This window comes from Nicotiana tabacum, chromosome 10 (assembly GCF_000715075.1).
Source record: "Nicotiana tabacum cultivar K326 chromosome 10, ASM71507v2, whole genome shotgun sequence".
NCBI classification, from domain to species: domain Eukaryota; kingdom Viridiplantae; phylum Streptophyta; class Magnoliopsida; order Solanales; family Solanaceae; genus Nicotiana; species Nicotiana tabacum.
In genome coordinates, this window is record NC_134089.1 from 7464476 (window position 1) to 7474419 (window position 9944).

Here is a 9944-nt window from a genome sequence, read left to right on the forward strand (position 1 = left end):
TGCAAACACAGAAATTCGGGTAAGGAATTCTGTTAACCTGGGAGAAGGTGTTAGGTATTCCCGGGTTCCGTGGTTCGAGTACAGTCGCTTAAACTGTTAAAAATTGGCCTACTATCCGATTTATTACATGTTTTAACATATTGTGCATTTTTAACTTATTAAACCGCTTTTAATTATTTTAAAACATTTTTTAGGAAGATTCAACGTTATTTAAAACATGTCTTGAACCACGCCAAATGAAATGCACCCACGGTTCGTGACACATTCTATTTAACATTGTTAAGAATTGGAATTGGGTCACATGAAATGCACACCCGAAATTAGTAATTTAAAGAAAATCAATTTAAAGAACGCGCCTAAAGCAACTACGAAAATAACAAAGTTTGCGAGGGCCATGGGAAATTCAATTGATGGCACACCCCGATTTTTAAAGATTTAGTGTTAATTACATGAGGGCCATGAGTTATTTAATGAAAATGGCACATCTCAAATTTTTCTATAAAAGCTAACTAGTTTTGTGAGGGCCATGAGCTTAGGGGTTTTATTTGACATGTGGCACCTTAAATTACTCTTAAAAGGTTTTTGATCTTATCTTTGAGGGCCATAGATCATTGGTTTTGGTAACATGGCACACCCCAATCTAATTAAAGGAGAGCACTACATTTACTTAGGTGAGTTAAGAGGCTTGATTTTATCTAAATTGAAAGCTTAAATTGGGGTTGCTAATTGCAGAAGGTACTAAATAGCACAATGAGTTATTAAATATTGGTGAGAATTTTTGGGCTTAATACAGGCCCAAACCTGCCAAATCGGGTGGAATTTTCACCCTATAGCCCCTTAAAGATAGCGAGCTAGAGTAAAGAATCCAACAGAGGCCGAGATCAATCCCAGAACAAAACATAAGAACACTTATGAGACAATTTCGAGTTGGACTTCGGCAGGTCAACAAATATGGGCCAACATTGGCCCAATACATTTAAACAAAAAATAAATTTCAACATAGAGGCCCTCTTAGGCGTTATTTCCCTTCCCTTTTTGATCCACTTTCAGCATAAAGTGATACAACAACTCAATCATCAAAAGAAAAACACTGATATCCAGATTACAAAGCTAATATTAACAACAGTAGCAGGGGACATATTACACACACAGATAATCTTAAACCAAACAGGAAATAATTCAACACTTATTAAACACAAACCATCCTCAAATGATAGTAACATTTAATATGATTTAATCCCAGAACCTTGTCCACACTAACGTACAAAGCTAGTACACAATCTGGGTTCTAAAACAATCCATAAACACCCTGATTTCTTAGTGTAGCAAGACATTTACACTTCATATGAAGCAAATAAACCAAATCTAATCTTCCAAGCTCCATTAAAACTAAGTAATACACAGCATTAGTTGTTAGTATGTTAAAACAAGTAAGGTAAACTAAAAAAAACAAATGAAAAACAACAAAGCATTAAGAAGTAAACTCCAATAATCTCCAATCCTCAAATCAAACAAGTCACTCTCACATTTCAAAGCTTGAGATGTGTGCCTGAGAGTAGAAATTAAAGCAAAAGAAAACGAGGAGTTCAGCAGCAATGGAACAGTGCAAAGCCATCAAATCAATACCAAACTTTCAACCCAATTCAAGCCATTTTAAACCCAGATGCACGATTCTTTGGAACCTTTAGAAATTCTGACTAACAAAAGGAATCAAAGAGCAAAAAACCAAGCAAGTTTTAAGCAATTTTTCAATATTTTCAGTCTAAAATGCTCAGCTGTTTCTAAGTTTTTTCAGTCTTGTAGTTATCTAAAGTCTAAATGAGAAGAAGTAACCTTATATAGCAAATCCTAGGGCAGCAGAAATGATTTACCATTTTATCAATCAACCCTTCCCCAATTTTCATTTTTTCAATTAGACCTTGATTTTTAGTTCAGTTTGTTAAAACTAACCCCAACACCACCTTCCTAGAAGCTTCCTAGGAAGTTATAAGATATTCCCTCTATCCCTTTCCCTAAACTACCCCTTAAAACTATGTTAATTACCCTTATGAACCAAACATGGGTCAAGCCGACCCAAAAAATCAAGCCACAGACCCTGGGCTTTGCAAACCCGGATTGAACTTCCCCTCTTTGGGCTTCTAACTGACAGAGCCCAAATTTAATTCAAAGACTAATAGAAGACCAATCAAGAAACCGGGCCAATGGAATCATAGGGAACTCCTGAGCCACGAATCCAAAGAAAACAAAATAGGAGGAAATTAGCGAAATCAAACAACAAAATAAAACAAGCTAACTAAACAAAATGCTGACTAAAAATAAATTAAAATTAGCATGAATACAGAAATAATTTGAAAAACAGAAAAAACAAGAAAAAAAAGAAAGAATCAGAAGAAGATGAGAATGAGAATAAAACGAAAGATGAAAGAAAGAAAAATGGCCGGAAAGTACCTAGAATAAGTGGATGGACAACAGACTTGACTGGACCTCTAACGCCTTCGATTTTGAGCCAAAATTGGTATTAATCGTGTGTCCTCATTGAGAACAGACAAGTAACACCAATTTTAACCCTAATCGTTCAAAGAAAATTCGGAGTTTTGGAAGATTTTCTTTTTCTTCTGCTTTTCTTTTAGATCCGAAATTGGTTAGATTTGGTGAGGTTTTGGGGAGATATGATGGTAGATTGCGAGGCAGGTGTGTGGGTGGTTGTGTGGTCGAAGTTTGAGGTTGGTTGGACTCCGTCGCCGGCCAGTGAAGGCTCAAGAGTTTGGAGGCGGCGAGCTAGGGTTCTTGAAGTTGAGAGAGATGAATTGAAGTGGGGAAAGTACTAGGTTAATCTGACTAGCTGTTTGGACAATTATAATGAAAATGGGGGAAGTATCTACAATCGTTGGATGAAGTGAAACAGAGGGCTAAGATCTATTCTAAGTGACTAAACTCAAAACGACATAGTTTTGGTCCCATACTACGTCGTTTGAGTTGCCGGATTGACTGAATGGTTAGACCGGGTTTGGGTGGAGTTTGGGCCGGACTAAAACGGGTTTTGGGGGAACTTCATTTGGGCCTGGCTGAATTGGCTTTAAAAGCCCTTTTAAATCTCTTTTCCCCTTCTTTCTTTCTAATTTCCAATTTTCTTTTCTTTTACAAATTAATTTAAAAAACTAATTAATTCTTAAACTAAATTAATTTACCAAATTAAACTAATTACTCGTCATAGTATTTACAACAACTAATTAATTCCCAAACTAAAAGAAAAACTACAAAAATTTAAAATTAAAAAGTTAAAAATGCAAAGTGAGTTATTTTTTGTGATTTTTCATTTTTATAAAATAACTAAAATATAAAAATAAATCCTAAATGAAAATGTAGAGTATTTTTGTATTTTCATGAATTAAATAAAATTAAACATGCACAGAAAAAATGCAAATAATTAAGAAAATTCTACAATAATTCCTAAAATGGCAAATAATTAAAAGAAAATCTAATTCCTGGGGATTCTGTAGGAGTATTTCATATAGGGCAAAAATCGCGTGCTCACAGCCATCCCTTCTGATATATTTAGTAAGGTCATTCTTACTTGGTTGAATGGGGCGAGGAAGTCCCTCAATCCCTCTCCTGGCGACTGTTTGATGGAAAATATGTCGTTCACTCTCGTCTCTGCCTTCTTGGCCCCAGCATGGGCCGTTACGAACTTGTCGGCCATTTCTTTGAAGGTTTTTGGTATAACATATGGGGCGGCCTTGTCACTATACGACTGCTCGTCCAACCGATCGGTATCTCTCTTTGGCAAGAGCTTAGGAGCGCCCGATATTTTATCGACCATTTCTTGGTGTTCTCTCATTTGGTCCCAAAGTACCTTGTTCTCATCTTCCATTTCCTCCATATTTTTCAGAATGGTCGCAAGAGTTTCGTTACCTGCATTGCTAACAACATTGTGAGTAATATGTGCCATCGTAGGAGGAAGATGAGGAAGTCGATCATGTTGCTAGTTTGCAGATGGTATAATGCAAGTCCTTGCGCTTTCTGTAGCCACTAGGGATGTTCATGGTTCGGTTTTGATCGATTTTTCCCTAAAAAGAAACCAAACCAAGTAAGTCGGTTCTTGAAATATAGGAATCAAACCAAACCAATTAAGTCGATTTTTTATTAATTCGGTTTTTATCGATTTTTAGGTTATTTATCAAAAAATTTCTTAAATATGAGATATACACTACCAAACACATATCCGACAAGTACATTTTTAATGTAACACTATCAAATCAATTGATCTTTGAGAAATCTATCATTTACCAAGATATACTGATGATAATTGAAGTGATGAATAATTTAATTACCAATCAAACTAGAATATAAAAACAAAGAATTAGATTATATAATAGCAAAGAACTAGACTAAAAATATAAATAACTAATATGTACCATAACATTTTAGAAACTTTATATAAAAATATACATACATACATATATATATATGGTTATTTTTTTATAAAAACCAAAACCAAATCAAATTTTATCGGTTTTTAAAATTCAAAACCATAACCAAACCAAACCTAAAAAGTATCGGGTTTTTTCGTCGGTTTGGTTCGATTTTCGGGTTAGATCGGTTTTTCGGATTTTTATGAACACCCTAGTAGCCACGTCCCGAGCGGGCTTATGAAGGACGATGGTTAGCATATCAGTTAGCCAAGCCTCAAGGATTTTTTTTACTACTGGTGACGTCTCCTCCATCACGGATGTGGAGGCTCCCCTACCAAGAGATTTTATGATGCTATAGTGAGGAGGAGGTAACCCGTCTCACCTGGGTGTTGTGTCCTCGTTCACTGCTTCAGAGCTCTCATTGATGATGCTCATGAGGTTGGTTGGGAGGTCGTTCATTATTCTTACTCTTTCTTCTTTGTTACCTGTCATGTTAGATTTGTGTATGCAAAGAAAGAGAATCTTATTCTTTTTTTACGTTAGCAATTAGTTGTAGATCTAGAGGAAACAAAACATTTAACTAGGAAATCCCCATAGACGGCGCCAAATTGTTTGACCAAAAAGTATTAACTTTCGGTTAAAGTATTATATCTTATGTAAGAAAGAGTTAAACCTAGTTAATAATAATATCTCTAGATATAGATCTTGAAAGTATGGATAACGGGGGATTGAGTTAGTGGGAGATTGAAAATAACACACATTTAATATTCTAAAAGGTATGAGCAATAATGAAGGGTTAACTAGCACTAAATAACAATAAATGACATTTAAGTAAATAGGAGAAGTGATTCACCCAATAATGAATGAACTAGATGATTGTTCACTCCTGACAATTAGGGTTGTTCAAATCCGAACTGTAACCGTTAACAGAACCACAAATATGACTTATTGGCTTATTGGTAACGGATTATTGGGATAATGGTTGGTGAACAGATTGAAATTTTATAATTAACGGTTTAACGTTTGGGGGCGGATTACTTAATTTTCTTATCGAATAAACCGTTAACCCGTTAAGAATTTTTATATTTACACTTTTACCTCTCTCTATATATAAAATAATATTTATTGGTCGGCCCAGGGTATATGAAACACATCATGATGTGGTAACAAATGTAGACCTTGATGTAGGATAAAATCAAAGTTAGTTGGGACAGAGTAGTACTGCTAGTACGCTACATCCATATATACAAGTATATTTGATTTAAGCTAAAGGTCATTGATAATTTCGTTGCCCAAATACTACGCTCACTCCAGCTTTGAATGAATTTGATTTGCAAAGACAAAGCAAAATCAAGAAATTTAAGCCTACTCAGTTAGTTCAGTTTTAACATAGTACTTAGGAGTTTCCCATTCCAAAGATATACAAAAAGATCTATACACGTAAATAAGCATAGCAATTTCGGGAATTAGGTGGAATACCAAATAAAAGTTTGCAAGTGGAGATTTAACTAGTCCTACGGGTGGTGTAAGGAGAAGTTACTTAACAACTACAGTTCAATGTAGTGTGCTTTTTATTGCCTAGAAATAGGTGGAGAAGCATACTACCTATGTCTCAAAATTGCTCATGGAGAACTGCTTGTAACAAGTATAGTTGCATAATTTTCATACAACCAAAGACAAGAATCAGCTCCATCCAAGCTTAAACAGAAATGATGTTGGTTCCTGTCTTCTTACTTGTTGTATTGGTAAATAATAATTTTGGAGAAAAGAAAGTTACCGTATAAACGTAAATATAAACGAAACAGTAATTAATTTGAGCCCACTGAATTCACAGTGTTTCCTTAAAGAATTTAATCCCCTTCTAGTACCCGAGGTTATGAATTATTTCCTTACAGGATAGAACGAATTACACGCTGGTGTAGTGGTACTTCAAACCCCAGTGTTTCAGTGAACACAATGTTCGGTAGCAAATCACACTTACGGTTGCTTTGTTTGTAGTTTTAAAACAATGCACAACAAATGAGGAGAACTCAGAAGTTGAATGGAAATTCTGAGAGGAAGGAATGCAATTTATAGCCGATGTTGAGTTCTTACTGAAGAGGATATCAGTAGTTGTGTAAACTGAAGAGGAACGATTTCTTTCTGTGTCTTCAACAAGCTGCTTGCACCATCTATTTATAGTGCAGTTAGCTGCTAAACACGGACCCGCTGCCACTCATTTAGTGGAGCACTTGGCCATGGTGGACGGAGCACCAGGCTGCTAACTAATGGAGCAATCACTTGTTATTATGGAGCAAGCATTTGGCAAAGGTGGGAGACGCATTAGCTTGCTGGAACAAATCCACGGATTGGAACATATCCGTTACAAACACGGATAATATTACGTTAATATTTACTATTAACAAATAAATTTGGTCCAAAAAATTAATCAATCAATCGATCATTTGACCGAATCCGAATCCGAAGCCGAAGCCGAAGCCGAAGCCGAGCCGAGCGACGACGACGCGAGGCTTGCCTTCTTCTTAACTCTTTAAGAGCTACAAGAAGAGCAATTTTATATATACCCACCAAAATCCTTTTCCTCTTCCAATATAGGACAATGTTTCAAGAGAGGGAAACTTATTTACTCAAAAAATTTATTTTCCCTCCATTTCCCATTCACCCTCTTTTTAAGACTTTTCCATCTTAAAATCCTCAACAAATGAAACAACGGATAATCTAATGGTAGCAAACACTGGCCACACTATGGTTAGTTAGGAGAATTTATTTTTGTAGTCCTTTACAAATTTATTTTTAGTTTATGTCTTTTTTACAAGAGATCTACATTTATTGGGTTCAATTTCTATTTTCTAGTCTTACTCAGTTAGTTCAGTTTTCAATACATAGGACTTCATTTACTTCATCCAGAATCATTGCAAAGACAAAGCAGATGTGATGCTTTGCTCCAAACTTTTCCTTAATGACTAGAGTGAGTTGCTCTAGTGGTAAGCAACCCTCACTTCCAACCAAAAGATTGTAAGTTCGAGACACCCCAAGAGCAAGGTGGGGAGATTTTTTGGAGAGAAGGATGTCGAGGGTCTATCGGAAACATGCTCTCTATCCTAGGGTAGGGGTAAGGTCTGCGTATACACTATCCTCCTCAGACCCCACTAGTGGGATTATATTGGGTTGGTGGTGGTGGTGGTGGATAATCCAATAAACCGTCTGATAACCGCCCGATAATCATTAATTCGATACCAATCCGCCAAATGTCTTATTGGTTGGCTAGCGGATTACTACATTTATAAACCGATAACCGCTAAGCCAAACCGTTTGCGTAAATATTTGTCCAATCTGCCTGATAAACACCCCTACTAACAATGATGAGTGACAGACAAATCCTAGAAGGTTTGAACTATTTTTGGATCTGATGGAAAAGTATGGAATAATGTGAGCGAGAATATTGATGAAAAGGTAAAGTTTGTATCTTTTCTAAAGAGAGAATCTTTTCTGAAAAGTGTTCTTATCAAGTGAATATTACATGCCTTGCATCATTGTCTCTTTTTCTATTTATATATGAGACACGTCCCTAACAAATCCTAATAGTACAAGTGCAAAGAATATTCACTAGAATATTCTCTTTAATGTTCTATTTAAAAAACTAACCATTATTGTTCTATCTACGGTACTCGACCTCGGTCATTATTTGATAGCTCGACCACGCATCTCGCTGCTTTCTAGTCGACCTTGACTGACTCTTTTCTTAATATTATTTTGCCCCAAATATACTAGGGCAGATTTTGACTCATATACATGTGACTTCTAATATGTTTATTCTTTATATTTTGAATTCCCTTTGTAAAAATTCGGACTCCCACGTTAATTCCATTGCGGAATCAGAATCATTATTGAGTAGGTGATTATGTCGTAAAAATTTACAGCAGCCTAGGATTAAACAGAGGCGTCGTTAATAGTGGGTGAGGCCGTGAGCGGTTAAAAAAACAAAGGGCAGTAGCCCATGGAATTTGACATTTTACTAAAAAGGACATTGGGTAAAATAAAGTAAATAGAAAGGGGGGTCTATTCGTCTAAGACAAAAGTAAGGGGACCTTCTTGAAATGGGACCAAAAGTGTACCTTCTTAATAATCAAAACACGTGCTATTTCTTTTTTGTTTTATAGCAACAGTTTGGAATGCAGGAGTTCATGCAATGAAAAAGATCCATAAACAAGGACATTTCACGAGTTTTTCTCCGTAATGGTCATAATCACAATTACTCCCAAATATTTAATGTTTATATATTCATGAAGTACGAATTTTAGGAATTGTATATTATCATACTGATCATGGGTTTTGCGGCGAAATTGATTTTGTTGAAGCACGCTGATCAGAATTTTAGAAAGAAGTTTTTGACGGTCACCAAAAGTTTTTGAAGCATCAGAAATTCAGCCATAATGCTGAAAAATTATGGTGATCCGTCAGGATTTATGACAAAATTTTCACGATCACCAGATTTTTCAGTATTGTGACCGGAAATTTTGATGATCATCTTGCCACAAATCCTGACAATCACTATAACTTACTGAAATTCTAAGGGTATCGGGTTAAAAAAAATTATTAGCGACACAAAAAATATCTTATTAGTGTCATTCTCCCTAAAACTTAATATAACTCACACGTTTGTATATCTATAGGCCCCCGTCTAGGTGTTCTAATGTGTTTAACTTATTCTAATTCTATTAACTTTCACAAATTCTAAGAATTTAAATGTATTAAACTATTTAGATTTAGCGTTTGATGTGATATTTATTCCACTAAACTAATTAACTTTTAAACCACAATGTTGCTAATATCTTTCACTGTTACTAATATGATGTATAAGTTATTTTAAATTTTATATCTAATCAATCACCATCGCATAAATTGAAATAGAAGACAATGATGTGCCCTAATGATCAAAGAAATAAAAGGAAAAGTATAAGATACTAAATTCAAATCCCAGTAAAAACAAAAAAATTTAGGTAGTCAAAGTTGCTCTATAAACTAAAATAATTAAGTTGCATACAAGCTGCCAAGATCCCACTGTCTTAAAATGGGGATAGGAATGCATACTATTTTCCACAACTCAAGTTCATGACACATGTTGTCCTCTTTGGGCCTTGACCCACAAGGATTCGTCTTTCGAGTTACACCACTTCGAACCCCGAAAGCGTTTGTATCATGTGAACTTGTGTCATGACTTATAAAACTCGTCACTTTCTTCCCATTTCGATATGGAATTTGTCTCAAGTGATATGTGTACCACTTTTTCAAAAACTTGCCATCTTAGAAGCTTATCAGTCATTGACCCGCCCTCTTTCTTTACAGCTTGTTTGGATGGTTGTTACACATCATTTCATAATATATCGTATCATATTGTATTGTACTGTATCGTTTGATAAAAAAAATATTTGGATAGATTGTATCGTTTGCCGTTGTTTCATGATATCACGCACCATCAATATGAAGAATAAACTTATAATATTATAAAGAAAAGTTATGATACGTGGTAAA